The following is a 16,807-nucleotide window of genomic DNA, read 5'->3' as shown; positions in this document are numbered from 1 at the left end:
ATTAATATGCACAAAATATGGCAATGTATGTACGGTATGTTGCAAAATTTGTTCTAGGCTAAATAAAAAATTAGTTACAAAAATGTGGGCCAATATACATGAATTCACCCCATATATTGCCCTTTTTAAATGTATATGAAAGGTAAAGATTTAGAGCCATAATTTGAATAATTGTAAGGCATCAGAACAAATAGCTGAAACAAATCTTAATTAAATGACAATTTAGAAACTTTATTTGTAATGGTTTGATAAAGAAAATTACGTAAAGCTTAGATACATTTTAACATATACCATTTGTGTATATATGTTCAAACATCCACCTTCTATTCTGTAACTAGTTTGCTCCATTTCCTAGTTATGGTTATGGAGACTAAGATGCTACTTTTAGCCAGAAAGAAAGAGGAAGCAACACATTTTTGACCAGAGTTTAATTGAGCTAAAGAAAGCTTAAAGCTGCATTACTGATCAGTAATTCTGTAAGAATACTAGTTCTCAATAAACAGTTTAAACTTGAAGACCTGTGTCAATTCTTTGCCCGAAGAAGAAAAAAACAAAAGAATATTGCTAACATAAAGGGTTCAATTAGGAGTTGGTCAGGTTTGTAAAATTTCTGTAATCAAAGCAGGAAGTCTAATATTCACTTCTCATTCAACTTGAATTAGCCTTTAGGTTGCTTGAATCTCAACTTGCCACAGGAAACACATGAACCATTATTCCACTTCAACTGATCTTTTCAGTGGGGCTTCCTTGTACAAACATTACATTTCTAGGCCACTAATTTGACTAGAGTACAATGTAAACACACCATGGCTGTGTCAAAGTGGGGCTAGAGGGAGCATTGACACCCTTGATTTTCCTTGTGCCCCTCCCAGAATCATCTGACACCCCCTTCTCGGACCAATGAAAAGACAACCACTTGCCCACCCAAAAGGTCAAAATGCCCCTTGCAGAGATCGCATTTTAGTACCCGCCCTGGAACGTATACGTCAATTTGTTAAAAGCAATATTAATTTATTCAAACGGAAAAATTCTTTAAATGAAAAATTGACATTCCTTTAAAATTCCCCAGGAGAGGTCCACTTCTGGAGTGACACAATTTGGTGAAAAATATCAACATCCTACCATTGTTTCTAAAAGCTGCTTCAGAAAATTGACTCTTCCTGTGAAAAACAACGCATTACATTTTACAGAAGCACGAACAAATTTTCAAGGCCAGTAGCATACACTAGCTGCTAGCAGTTTCATCATTTAATGGTGTTTGCTGAGGCAAACCCTAATGTTGTCATTGCTGGAAAAATCAAGTTGTCTTAATTAAACGTTACTTAAAATGTCAAGTTTTGTGCTCATAACTCAAATTGAACATATATTTCTTAATCCATAGATTTAAGATTAAGTGTATGTAACTCAAACTACAAAAGTTGAGGCTGTGGTATACCCAAAATGCCTTGTGCTTGAAATATTGAATTAGGTTTCCTTGGTCAAAGGAAACTTTTGGGGACATTTAAATAGATAAAAATCATAGAGGTTTTAGCTCTTTTGTAGTATTGTTTGTTGTTTTTTTTGTAAATAGCTGTTTTGTGCAATGTCACTATTTGGGTGATCTGTGTCCCCACTGGTCAAGTTGGACCCTGTTAGAACTTAAGTTCTCTTTGTGCATATGTGCAACTGAAGTCCAGGTATATATGGATTTTTGTGGAGAAATATGTTTATTTAATTATCCATCTAGAATAAGTTATAATCTTCATTATTTAAGATGTTATTGCACTGTAAAATGTAATAAGTTGACTTAAAAAAAGTGAGGAAACCAATTGATTAAAAACATAATCAAATCACGTAACATACTTATTTGGTTCACGTAAACTAACTATTCCTAGTTCACTTTACTTGAGCCAAATAAGTACATTACTTACTTACTCCAAGCTTTGTTTCAGTAAGAATCAGAATGAGCTTTATTGTCAAGTATGCTTACACATACAAGGAATTTGTCTTGTTGACAGAAGCTTCCAGTGCACAAACAATTCAATAAGATAAAAAAAAATAGAATAAAAATAAAAAGCAAATAGAAAATATAAGTATATATAAAAATACACAATAAGACAAAAAAAATATATATATATGTAAAAATACAAATCTGTTATATACAGATATAATTAAAATAAATTGGGTTGTGTTCACATATTTAACATTTTGTTTAAAAAAACATTATAATAAATAAATATGAGAAGTGCCCTTTTTTTCCCACTTGAGCCCCTGCCCCCCAAAATGCCTGTGCACGTCCCTGCATCCTTTAATGTTGTGTAGCAGTGATCCAGTATATTTCTGTTTCTGGTGGGGCATGTAATGTGCGGCCTGTATTTTGGCAGTTCACGGGTGTGATTGGCTCTGTTAAAATCTGCGAGAATAATAATAAGTGAGTCCGGTTATTGTTGTTCTATGTCTATGTCTTTGTTGGTCAGCCAGCTGTTGCAGCGCTGCGCTCACACATGCTTGTGGTGAAAGAATAAATGAGGAAAGCTTACAGTTGATAAAGAGTGCTTCCAAGATAAGACAGCACATCTTCTTTAATGTTGTTACATCTGAAAACCAACTTTCACTTATATAAAAGCATGTTCCACGCCTCTCGTTTTCCCCGTTAACTCCACAATGCGATCCGCTCTGAACAGCTGAAAGCCCAGCAGATATAACACGTTGTCAAGAATGGCTTCACTCAGCCAGGTTCCTGTGAAGCACGAGGCAGCAGAGATTGAAAAGTCCATGTTTGTAAGGGTGAGATGTAGTTCATCCATGTTGTTAAGAAAAGAGCAGATGACCTAAATTGAGTCAAATTAATTAACTTTTATTTGCTATTTAAATGTTGTTTCAACTTTAATAAGTTTAAGTCTACTTGCATCTAGTTACCTTAACATAAATGGTTAAGTTCATTCTATATGATAACACCAATTTAATTCAACTTAATTACACACGTTTTGGAGACGCTATTATACTCACATACATCAATTGAGTGGAGTCAACTTTTTAGGGTTTTCAGTGTTGTTGAGAACAGCTGTGCTATTACTTTTCCAAGCAATCTGACTTTCTAGTTTTTGCCTGGCAGATAATAAAACAGGTGAAAAAAGTCCCAAAGATTTACATTAAAGGAGGGTTCCCAGCCATATCTAGAGATCAGAATCTCATGGAGACTTGTAACTGGGCTTTCTTCACTTTGGCTCGTAAGCAAGTACCATAAACACCCTAAAAACCACCTAGCAACACCCCAGAAACTGCATTATGGAGGCACAAACTTTTGCACAATCAAGCACTACTTACAGTTTCAGAAAATGTAAAAATGAAGTTATAGTCTACAAGCTACTATCCATCATCCAAGTATGAATTGCTATGAATTTTTTTTATAAATTCTTTCCATTAATATTAATCATGAAAGTATGTAAATACAGTGAACTCACTTTTGTATATAAAGATCAACTTGCTCCTGTCAAACTTACGGAAGATTTGCCATTGTAAAAAGGCATCCATGTTTTTTGCTCTTCATATATTATCTGAGGTGGCAATGTGTCCTGACATTTCATTTTAGAGGTCAAAATATTTCAATACCTGATTTAAATGCACCTAAACACACTAACTTTTTTGTGGTGAGCAAATTGCCTTAACGTTTTCTGACTGCGCTGTCTTGTAAACAATGTTCAGTATTATCCACATACCAGCAAATAATGTGATTTAGAGGAAGAGAGACTTTCTCAAGCATGCTGTTGTGAACACTGCTGTCTCTATTTGTCTGTAAACAACTATGATTAACAAAAGAAGTACTGTCATGGAAGTCAGTCAAATCATGTCTAGCTATTTACCTAAATTAGACCGAGCATGTTTAATATGTTTAATAGCCGTACAGTGCGACACTTTAAAGGCATGCTGTGTAGTACAGAAATGGGATGGAACCTTAATGGTGTTTCAAAAATGTCAGTGTTAGATGGCTGAGTTAGAATCCATTCTTTTAATACACTGAGGATCCAAATACATTACTACTTATATCTTTATGACTAAGATCACATGTAAATACAGAGGCTACATACAGCAGGTATATACTAGATACTACTCAACTACTTCAAATGTAACACAAGGAACTTCTAGTATTTTAGTAATAAACAATTATTTACACAAGCTAGTTCCTCTATATGTAGGAGAGGTGTGTATGGTGGAGGGGCGACCCAGACAGCAGAGTGGACCGTAAATAGAATCATGGGACCTGCAGCATGTGATTCTTCAGTGTTTCGGAGGCAAGTTCAATTTCAAGTTACAGAGCTGTTGAGACAACAACAATATGCTGTATTGTTAACTGTAGTGTTGTCTACAGAGATCAGGAAGATATTCTGTTAGCAGTAAGGTCATGTCTTTTTTCTTCATTATGAACCAAAACTGGGGCCTTTCCCCATTTTTTTTTTTTTTACATTGAGTTAATTTGTTTATACTTCTTTATACTTATACTATACAAGTAATGCACAATTAAATTAGATTTTCTTTCACAAGAAATGTCCACACAAAATAGGGCTTTGAAGGTCTTAAAGAGTCAATATTTCATACCCTTCAAAGTATCAGTGAAAGGAGGCATTCAACCTTCAGAAAATGCTGTTTTTCCCATCAAGAAGGTCAAACTAAACATATAAAATAACATTACATAAAAATGATATACAAGTATGTGGGTCATAAATGTTTGTATAACCTAAATTGTTTGGCAAAATTCTCAAATTGCTGCTCCACCATGGCAGTTGTTGATTGAAAAAAGAAATCCACTGTAGCGTCCCATGCAGCAACGCTGAGAATACAGCGGGTACTTGTGTTGGGTTATGAATTGCACAGTGACATTTCACAATGCAATTACGCATGAAATCTAGCTTGCGTAGAAAGATGCGTCTGCATTAACGTACATACGTAGAGTATGTTTGGGCCTTTTGGCTTCTTCAGCGAGTGTGTGCACTGTGATTCTGCATTAGTTGTAGTTGTAGTTGCCAAGTCCTCTTATTACTAGCGACTTTGGGCTTATAAATATGCGATTTCACGGGCTGCTGTTTTTGGGGTTTATTTTCAGAACTTGCGAGCTTGCGTATATCCATGTATTTCATCAGAAACTGGATGAACACTCTCACAACCCTCTCACAAGGGAACTCTTTCTCAACCATGATAATATCGACAACATGGACAGATACATGGTAAAATGCTAATTTCTCAGTTGTTTCCAAGTCTTCATTGAATGATTTCTCAGTTTGATCCCTTTTGGCTGATCACATTCAGAAATATGGTCAGAGGGGTAGAGGCAGCACATCCTATTTGTCTTCTACAATATGCGAGGAATTCATTGTGCTAATGGGGGAGAAAACTAAGCAGGGCATTGCAGCTGTGCTACAGCGTGCCAAATATTTTCCAGTTATCGTGGATTCAACACTGGACCCATCTCATGTGGACCAGCTTACTTTTATCTTCAGGTTCCTCAATAATGATGGGAAAGTTGTTGAATGACTTATTGGATTCGCCTATTGAAAGCCATACTGGGGTGAGCATGGCTGACAGTTTACTTGCAATGATCAGTGACCTGGCTCACGGCCAATCATATGACAACAGCAGTAACATGTCCGGCAGATACAATGGCTTTCGGGGCCTATTTAAAAAACGAAACCTACTAATTCATTACATACCATGCACTGCTCATTCTTTGAATTTGGTTGGTGTCAATACCATTGAGAACAGCTGCCAAGAGGCTAGTCATTTTTTTGGGATACTGGTGTCCATGTACAGTTTGAGGGGAGCCACAAATTTCAAGTTGAGACTTTCAACGTGATGACTGATCATTTACTCAGCTGTCTCAATGCATACAGGCTTCTGAATGATTGCTTTGGAGTTTTGTTTGATGGCAGTCTGACACCATTGATATTCATAAGCAGGCCAATACACTTTCCTCTGCTTACCCAACTGACTTGGATCAGAGCTTTGGAGACAAGCTCATTCAATTTCAATTCTTTGTAAGAGGTGAGCAGAATAAATCACCCTCAAAACTGCTGCAGATTGCATTGAGAAATGGCCTACAGTCAACCTTTCCAAACGTGTTTGTTGCCCTCAGACTTTTCTTGACTCTACCTGTAACTAATTGTGAGGGTGAATGATCATTTTCACAAATGGCAAGAATAAAAAACAAACTCAGAACAAGTATGTGTCAGAAACGCCTTAGTGCACTTTCATTGATGGCTATTGAGTCCAAACTTGTCAGAGAGCTTGACTTTGATGACGTGGTGACTAAATTCCAAGGAAGAAATCAAGAAAGAGGCCCGATCTTCTAAGGAAAGAGGCATGTTTATTTATTATTACATGCTATTATGCTCGCTGCTGGTTTGTATGATTTATTTGCATTTACAGATGGTGTGCTGTTTATTTTTAATTGGCTGCTGTAGCCTACTGAACAATCAATTGAATTTTGAAACTGACATAGTTTTACATATATAACTAGCTGAGGTTGAATTGATAGGAGGGGTGTGAGGGAACCATGATGCCTTCGTGCCCAGGGGCCCAGAATTTGTTAATCCGGCCCTGTATAACACTTAATTTTAAACTGTACCCTCCCTGTCCATTGCCATGCTAGGAAATAGAAATCCCCTGCCCAGTTTCAGTTAAATTTAAAGAGACCCCAATTAAACCCAAAAACAAAACAATTCAGATTGCTTATGTGTCAGTTTAGTGAACTCCGAAAGTTCTAAATACTAATCAATGTTATTTTATTTCAACAAATTATTATGATTAAATTTTTTACCAACTCTTTTTTTTTTTTTTTTTTTTTTTTTGCATTAGGATTGCCTGTTCTATATGTGAAATATTCATTATTTTTGAAAAAGTGCTTAATTATTGAAGGAAGATGATTTTTATTTATTTTTATATAGGGAGACCGGGGCTAATAGTCACATGGGATATGGTCACAGAAGCTATATTTAGGTAACTATAAGGTTTTGAGTCAAGTCTAATTACAAACATTTGTGTTTTCTCAATAGTGGTTTTGTATGCTGGTTTCAAACAGCAAGTACAAAACCCTTTTAAATTACAATATTTTTGTAAATTCTATCAGGGCATGAATGTTCATATGAAACCTATGCCACTGGTTTAATGGCAGGTTCCATTGTAACAACTTTCCACTTATAGTGTGTACAAAGGTTCCACATTTGTTCAGTGAACTGAAATTTTTCAAATGTTGAATTGAAGACGTTGATTTTCTTTTTTTTTTTTTTTTTTTACAGGCAAGACTTCAATGTATGTAGTTGTGTAGAAATATGACTTTCAAAAAGAATCCTACCACCTACTAGTATAATTGCTGAATATGGTTGAAAGACCTCAGAGGATAGTTAAGAAAAAAAAAATCACCGTGGGGGAGGAAAGCGGCACAGATATTTGATGTTTAACTGTTTGATGTGTTCAGCTACTTTAAGATAGAGGTAGAAATTGTTTTGTCTTACATAACTAATAGTTTTTACTCCCAAGAACATGGGATTTGCGAATTCATTGCTGTTAATTCTGAAAAACACTCGCACGCAAGGGCGTAGATCTGGCTTGAACATTGGTCATGGTATAAATATTGGGGTGTCAAAGGACTGAAGAGATTTTATAGCTGTTAAATGACTAGCATGCTACAACACAGACAGAAATAAAGTTATTTAGCACACACCTCTCATGTAATACTGCGGTACAACGTCGAACACAGTTCTAGCAGTTAAGCTTTCATCTATGCTTAAGTAATGTCGTTTAAGAAACATTTTTACAAATTAACAACGTATGAAAAAACATCTGATAAATGCCGACTAAGAAACAGCGGTCTACATGCAGACTAGGCTACATACTGTTTTTAAAACAACTTTTCGACAGTCATTCAACTTTAGCTTACCCTTTGGTTGATGTTTGTGACTTTTTTCTTTTTCTTTTTTACTCTCTAAATATCCGGATATGTGCAGCTTTATTTCCCCCGTCAAACGACCAGTCGTCTACAAGTGTCGTTGCTGTTCATTCCGCGTTAGTGACTTAATAACAGTCTGTGGCGGGACCTACTTGAAATAATCTGCTTTAACTCTACAGCTCATGGGCGGTACTGCTTGTCTTCTGCTGGCTCTGTATTCAATGGGTGGTCCCGATTTCTTCCCACCCATGTAACTACGTCGTAATCTCCAAGTTCAAGAGCTCGTCTCCTACATTTAGACCCGCCTGAGTCAGACCAATCTACCGAAAGACGGGAAGTCCCGTAGAAACCCAAACGCAACGGCACAAACTCTCACACATCCATCGACTGCATGGATGAGAGGATAGAATAGAAATAGCAGTTCACCCAAAAATGAAAATTCTCTCATTTATTCACCCTCATGCATCCCAGATGTGTAAGACTTTCTTTGTTCTGCAGAACACAAATTAAGATTTTTAGAAGAATATTTCAGATCTGTAGGTCCTTACAATGCAAGTGAATGGGTGCCAAAGTATATTAAGAAGATAGATATCCAGCACATTTTATTAATATAATATTAAATCATGATATGCTGGTTTTTATAGGCCTGTGTTTCTATGCACAAAACACTAACAAAAGGAAATCCAATGCAAAACCTTTATTTCGTGGGTTTCATTAGGCTTGTTGCATATGTTCAGCTATTTGTGCTCCATTATAATTTATGTCACCTATAAACTGTAAAAAAAAATCCTGTTAAATTTATGGTGTAAAACAAAAAAAAAAAAAAAAAAAAAAAAGACTGGCAGCTGTGGTTGCCAGAAATTCACAGTAAAAAAAATACGGTAACCACGTTTCAGGCCTAACAGGATGTAATTTTGATGAGTGTATATTTTACGGTGCATTATCGTCGTATATATTATTAAATGATACACTTGATATTAACATTCTGAAACTGTTAAAATCTGCTTTTTACTTTATAATCTATTGTTAATCACCATAGTAATTACAGAACAGCACATGATGACATGAAGTTCATCAATAGTTGTCCATCCAGGAGCAAAGACCAATAACCATGTAGAGACAGTGCCAGTGTCACTCACACAAACACCTAACACCATAAGGGTAATGCATGTGAAATTAAAATGATGCAATAAACATTAACTAAACTGCATCAAGGATAACACAGAACAACCCAAAGTACATAACTGATATTAAAAATAAGAAGAAACATAACTATTCCCATAAAATACAGTTAAATGTAATTGGTCATACAGGGAATTCTGTGAATGCCCAATTATTGTTTTTTTTACTGTAATTTTAACAATTTACCTGTACTCTTATGTTTAACAAGATACATTTTTACCATTAATTATATGGGGAAATCTGAATTTTTACATCTAAAAAAAAAGTATTTTTTACTAAACAATTCCATAAAACTACATGTAATGTCTTTTAAAATATTTAATTTAAACACTTTAGGGTGACATAATATGTTTTCCAGAATATGGTCTCGAAAGGGGGGTTGATTGGGGTGAGGTGATGGTTCAAAACAGTGTTACTATGATTGCAAACGTTAATACAGTGAAAAAGACACTATTAGCATATCATAAATATATATATATATATATATATATATATATATATATATATATATATATATATAAATAAATGAACATTTCCAACATTTTTTTGAATGTCCATGTACTAAAATAAAATATTTGATGCCATGAGTGTACCATCATTTACAATTACTATCATTTTAAATGGACATGGAAAATGAAGCAATGTGATAACAATTTTAACTGGTTGCAAAAAGTTAATTTACCTGATGAACTTTCACCTTTTGCTGACCCTTTATGCTTCACAGAGCTAATGTGTGCTTCTAAATCACTTGCATCTTTATTAGCAACTCACACATAAGTGATATCTTTACATGTCTTACATTCTGCTTCCCATGGATCTCGACATGGACAAAAGCATGGGAATTTTTTGTGCAAATCTTCGTTTGGTCATTGGTTCCACTCAGCTGTCATTTGCTGCTACTGTCAAGCAACTGTTTAAAAATAATGAACTAACAATTATCCATTTTAATTAAGGTTAAATGTTATCTATAGGTAATACCCTTTTTAAATGTTAATTCACATTAGTTAATATATTAGTTTGTTAATATATTAGCTAATGTTAACATGTTTAAAAAGGTGTGAAAATTAACAACAAAATTTTAAACATCAATATTATGCTAAAAAATAAATAAATAACCATTAGTTCATGTTCACTAGTTTGTTAAATAAAATTAAGACAACCTTTTGTATACAACCTTATTGAAAAGTGTAACAATAAACCAAACTTGAAGTCTAACTACAAGAAGTATTTTTAAAATATTCCTAACAATACACAACAAGCCTGTATGTTATTAGCACTGCCGAATAATTGTTAATGGATAATGGATAATTATTCTCTTTGCAAGTTCACCTCAATCTCAGTTGATTCACCTTCTTGCTCTGTAGATGAGCCTTGCTGCATTTCAACATTTGCCTGCTGAGATAATTATGCAACATGACTCATTTAATGTTGTTATTAAACAATTTGTATTGATTCCAATCATAAAACATACAAACACAATATAAAATACGTAATCAATTATTCACATTAAACCCCTCCAACCGAACACCCCCAACACAAACACGCACTCACCAACAACTACAATCAACAAAACACATACCCAACAAAACTACAAATCCCTCTCCACAGCCCCTCCCTGAGAGCCCTCCAAAAAAGCCAAATAACCCGCCTCCACTTCCTGACAAACAAATCCCACTTCCCCTTATAAAAATCCCCTCCTCAAACACCACCACCCCGCCCATCTCCCAGCACCACTCCCTAAATGAGGGTCTCCAGCTGACTTCCATCCCCTGAGGGTGACACTTCCTCAAACATGACTCCGGCTATACCCACATTTTTAAATAACTATCCCCAATATTAATAACCATCCAATCACCAAGGATACAGAGTCTGGGGCAAAATTCAAATTGAGTGTAAAATACCTCACACATAAATCTCTGAACCCTCAAGCAAAATTCTTGGATCTTAACACATCCCCAAAAAACATGTGTTCTGTCCCCATCTTCTAATTGGCACCGCCAGCAGGTGGGTGTGTTTTAAGACCCCGCCTACACAATCTAGAGGGGGTCCAATAGAATCAATGCAAAATCTTAAATTGCATCAGACAGAACTTTGCATCTCTAGATGTAGACTTGATGCTTTTTAGACTCCTAGCCCACACTCCCTCCTCCAATACCAAATTTAAATCTTTCTCCCATAATCTCTTGAAGGTGATGCTCCATCCCCCAGACTCTGAGACTAAGATGTTTCCAATTGAACAGATTAAATGAGGGACTTGGATAACATGATATCTTTTGAGCTATACTTTCGTGCTGTCTGTATTTTTGTGGTGGAAAAGTTGGTGAGTGATTTTTCTCTGAACTGTTTGGCTGTTTTTCTAATCACTTGAAAACAGCCACACAAACTTTAACTTTGCCAGAGAGAAAAGGCTCTCTTTGAAAATGGTGTGAAGCTAGCAAGACCAACAATTTTGAACAACTCCAAAAATGTATCCTACTAGAAAACTTTAAAAGTTGTGTTTCCGGAAAACGTTATTTAAATGAACGAAAGGTAACTTCACTTGACAATGCTGCAGTTGTTGCTGATGAATTCATGCTGGTCAGGCGAGTTTGTTTCTACTGCCTCAATCCTGGCCATCTTATTTCTTATGGCAAAGCCTGTTAGCACAAACTCTGCTGAGAAACCTAAAAAAGCAGCTTTTTCTCAGAGTTTCTGTTGCTGATCCTCCTCATTTGCAGTCCAAACCCTTTGTGTATGAACCTTGTCTTTTGACTGGTTCTGTGTCTCTCTCTCTAACAATTCTGTGTCCAAGCCCATCTTGATATTGAGAGACACAGGAGCAGCACAGTTGCTCATTCTCGAAAGTGTTTTACTTTTCTTCAGGCTCCTTCCCTGACACCAAGGTTTTAATTCAAGGTGCTGAATTGGGCTGTGTCAAAATACCTTTACACAATATATATGTGAAGTCTGATCTCATCACAAGTCCGTTTAAACAGAGTGTGTGATCGCAGTTACCGGTGGATGGCATGAGTATCATCTTTGGGATTAACCTAGCAGGGGTTAAGCTTTTTCCCCTGTCCAGCTGTTGTAAATGAGCCTGATGCCTGTAATCAGTCTGACATTTCTAAACAGCCTCGCTCAGCATTCCCTGCCTGTGACATGTTGTTCACACAATTCCTGAAGTTCAGAGATGATGTGGATCTCTCTGACTCATTCCTGGTTTCGGAGTCAAATCCTATTGGGAGCAAATTGGCTGTTGAGCCTGAAATTGGCTTTGAACCTGCTGCGTTGACTGTAGTGCAAGAATCCCCCTTTAAACCAAAGTCGAAGGCTGATCCCTGCTGTATCAATATAATGCCTTGTGATACTGACCATCTCATTGTCACCCCTAACTTCAAATGAATGAATGTGTGCAAAAAAAAAATGTGTTTCAGGAGATGTGACAAAAATGTTACCCCCCGTACCTGCTGTTTCCACTGCTGTCGCTATGACTGCTTCTAGTCCTGAGGTGGATGGACTGGTCAAAAGGGATGCTCCAATCTCCTGTGTGTATTTGCAGAAGACGTTGTTGCAGATACACTGTGCACACTGGAGATGAAGTTGTGTGCTGACATTATTGACCGCTTATTTATAAACCCAGGATTGTAATTTAAGGGTGGGTGTGTAACGTCCCAGGATGTACTAATTTGTTTCTTCCTTTGTCAACTTATTTTGTTCAATTACATCTATAGATATATGGCATTGGCCTTATTGCAATTGGAGATTTTGTCCATTATCTCGCTCTTCCTCTGGCCTCCTTGCAGGGTGATTAACATCAGGTGTCTGCAATGATAATTACCAATCACTCCCCTGTCTGGATCCATCCATCCATCGATGGCTTGCTGCTACGTAGTGTTGTTGTGGTCATCATCTATTGTTGTAAATCGTGATTTGAAGGTAACTGTTGTTGAAGTTAACCTTAATCATTCTGTAAATACTAAAGTGTGGAAGCTGTAGGGAGGTGGTGCCATTTTTGTTCTACCTTATCTTTGCTCCTGTGTTTTGGTTTGTGAGGGAGGTAGGAAGTGCAAATAAACAACATTAACTTTCTTTTTGTTAGGGAAGGTAGTTTTGACACCCCAACAGATATTTGAGTTTTGTTTGTTATTTTGGCCTTTGCCCCCTCCTGAAGCCTTTTTGACTTCCTTCTCTTGATTAAATACTTTGTTTTGTATTTTTAACTCAAGTGATCATTGAGTGCTTTTGTTACGCCTAACCAACCCTATACTGGGGTGGGATGTTTATATATACATATATATATTTTATATAAATCTTATGGACTGATGAAAAAAATAAATAAAAATGTGTAGTCCCTAACAGATGGGTTCAAAAGTCTCCAAATATCTGTAAGACCAAGATATTTAAACATCCTGTGAAGCGCCAATGTTGCTCTAGGGGGCTTACACACTTTTGCTAGTCAATCAGAAGAAAGTCTTCTCGCAATATTTTACATCACGAGGGGTGCCAGCGGCTTGCAACATCCCTTCAAGATCTATAAAAAAGCTCTGATCATTAATGTTAGGTGTGTAAATATTAGCCAAAATCTTTTCTTATATCTTACGTTTTAGAAAAGAAATAACCTTCCTTCATTTTATGGAGTGCTCCAATCCATTCACATTCCATGTGGAGAGAGACAATCCACTCATATTAACATTTGAAAACAATTTATTGTGTGTCAAAAATTAAATTATAAAGACATTCCAACAAGTCCAACAATCAAACCCCGAACGTCCTCCCAAACCAAGCAAACAGAAAAAAGAAAAACCCATGTAACGTCCGACACTCTTGTAACCACCTCAGAGAATTTACTCTACGGTATAATTAAGTTGTACATAATTCTGATTAACCTGACAGTAGCTAACAGCAGACTTTGACCATTTAAATAACATTCTGAAATCTGATTGAAAAAAAAAAACCTTTTTGAAAAATATTGCGATTGTTATCTAAACGGCAATATTACTAATATTTTTTTTAAAAAGTGATTTCTTTTGAACAATGGGTAAATATGCTCAACTGACATAAATACTTTGTGATTGGCTCTTAGCTAGGGTCAGTAATTAACTTTTCCATTAGGGGGCAATAATCGAGTGATTCAAAGCATTTTTTCTTCTGAAAGGGCCCTAATCTTATACATTTATTCCATGTCATCTATTGTCAAATACTTCAGTTTAATTCAATCTGAATAATGAGATATAAAAGATTACTAATAAAATTAAATCAACATCAACTAATATTTTTGGGGTTGTTAATATCATTGATTTCTAAATTAAACATTCCAGTAAATTACTATTTTAATTTAATATAATTTATTAAGGAATGTTGGTAACAATGTCAACAGGCATGTTTCAATAATTGCATATTGGCTGATACTGAACATTGTGGCTGAAACTCTTTCCAGAACCACTTTTTTCTCCTGATTTGGGAATTTCCAAATCTATTTTGCTATTAATTCAACATAGCCTAAAAACTATAATAATACAATGCCACAGGAGGATTTCCAGAATTCGAATGTGGAGCTTTTTTTTCTCAAATTACCACACACCCCACTGAGAGTGAGAACAACTAATTGCGACCACAAGGAGGTTACCCCATGTGACTCTACCCTCCCTAGCAACCAGGTCAATTTGGTTGCTTGGGAGACCTGGCTGGAGTCACTCAGCAAACCCTGGATTCGAACTCGCAAATTCAGGGGTGGTAGTCCGCGTCAATGCTCGCTGAGCCATCCAGGCAAATATAATATTTTACCCAGTGTTTAGTCAGAGATATACACACAGTAAAAGTGGTTAAATTATATATAAAGTTTATTCTTTTTTTATAATGAAACAAATCCTGGTATTATTATGATAATATTCATTAAGGAAATTATAACATTTGGTTACACTTTTCAGAAACAATCTAAACATTTTCCAGTAAGGCTTCAATCTCTCACTGGCTGGCAGGAGCCACCACTGGTGGATCATGTGACCTGCCACCAACCACTGACAGATGGGGAAACGACAGTGGCAGCACACATGACCTACCAGTCTGTACTGGCAAGAGACAGCCAGCTGGTGGCCAGTCACGTAACCAGCCATTTCTGCAAATGGCTAGAACCATTGACCACCGTCAGATTTGAGGATTTTTAAATCTCTTAAATCTAATTATAAAGCTCTGAATTTTGCTTCCTTCTGTCACCTGTTCTACAGGAATTATAAACATTTATTCTCATGGATCTAATCTTATGCATTAACAACATTTTATGGAACTTACTTGTGTCATGGGTTTTTGAGGAAGGACCCAAGATGCAGGAATGCAATGGAGATTTATTGAAAAAAAAAGAACTTACAAAATAAAAAACAAAAAAAACTCACATGGGAGTACAAAATAAAACTAGATAACAATAAAACTGAAAACGAACCAACTGGGAGAAACTTGATACACAGGAACAACACGAAACAAACTGACTGGAATACACAGGCACAACAGGACTTGACTGGGAACAGAACATAACAATCTGACAGGGAAGACGAGACAAAGGAGAGAATAAATAGAGGAAAGGGAGATAGGATACAGGTGCTTCCACTAATCATGAGCTGCGAATCGCGCTGCTGAGCAGCACCTTTGAGAAACATGAGGCAGAGAGAGAAAACAAAAGTGCATGGGACAACCTGAGAGACAGGCAGAGGAAACTGTCACAATCCTGCCAACACAAAAATAAAACAAGACCGAAGAGGCACCATGAGAACTTGCCATTAAAGCAGCTGAATGACAGTGAGCTGTCGAATGACAGTGAGCTAAGAGCAATAGATGGTTAAGTTCAGTCAGCCGCTATTGCTTTAAACTGCTTTGTCATAATTTTGCATTCCTCTTTGCACTCTCACTAAAAGGAATTACATTAATTTATTCCTATGCATATATTCTTACACATTAAAGCCTCTTTAAGGAATTTATTTGCTATATGTCTAATGTCCGTGATCTCAACTGGTAAGAAACACCTGCTCGCACTGGTCAGTCAATTATAACTCCCAAAGAATAATATAAATTTGTTCGTATAGATCTACTCATATACATTAAAGCTGTCCTGTCTGGATTTATTTGCCATTAAAGCTGTCTAATGACAGTGATCCTAACTGGCATAAATTTTAATACAACAACTGATTTTTGCACTCTTCCTTCCATTATCACTTACAAGGAACAAAATGTATTTCTTCTACATCTATTCTTTGCATTAAAGCCATTAATGGAACTTACTTGCCATAAAAGCAGTGGAATAGCCTACCTGGTAGAAAATATTGACTGCAGCAACAGAGTGCCACCCCACCCCCTTAAAGTGGTGCCTTTCTATGTATGATTAAAGAACTTTATACACCGGATGCCTTGCAATGTGAAGTATTTTACTGTACTACCCCGCAAAGGATTTAAAGGAGCAATATGTAATATATTTACTGTACTAAAGCATAAATTATCATAATATGTTATCAGATATTTAAGAAACATCCTAAGTTGAAATACTGTCTTCTCTGAAAAAAACTGTATATTCTACTTTGAAATATCTATTCCGGGCCGGAATTTCTGTTTGTGTATAGGCCTTTGTGATCCCGCCCACTGCCCATTTCCCAATAGTATTTCGACACCCGGTGTTGCCAGATTTTAAACAAGTTAGTGGGCAAACACAGCATGCTGCAGCCATGGAAGCCAGCAATACATTTA

General features: G+C 36.2%; 1 protein-coding gene across 2 annotated transcripts in view; it reads right to left on the bottom strand.

The window, feature by feature from the left end:
- LOC127630701 (KN motif and ankyrin repeat domain-containing protein 3-like) overlaps positions 1-8,084 on the bottom strand; it is a 39,864-nt gene extending 31,780 nt beyond the window's left edge. For both annotated transcript variants that reach the window (XM_052108417.1, XM_052108416.1), the window contains exon 1: positions 7,910-8,084. The gene's annotated coding sequence lies outside the window, so the exon portion shown is untranslated. The remainder of the gene's footprint in view (positions 1-7,909) is intronic.
- Between the last annotated feature and the right edge of the window lie 8,723 nt (positions 8,085-16,807).

This window comes from Xyrauchen texanus, chromosome 37 (assembly GCF_025860055.1).
Source record: "Xyrauchen texanus isolate HMW12.3.18 chromosome 37, RBS_HiC_50CHRs, whole genome shotgun sequence".
NCBI lineage: Eukaryota > Metazoa > Chordata > Actinopteri > Cypriniformes > Catostomidae > Xyrauchen > Xyrauchen texanus.
Note: the sequence above shows the minus strand (reverse complement) of the source record. Positions and strands in the feature narration are given on the sequence as shown.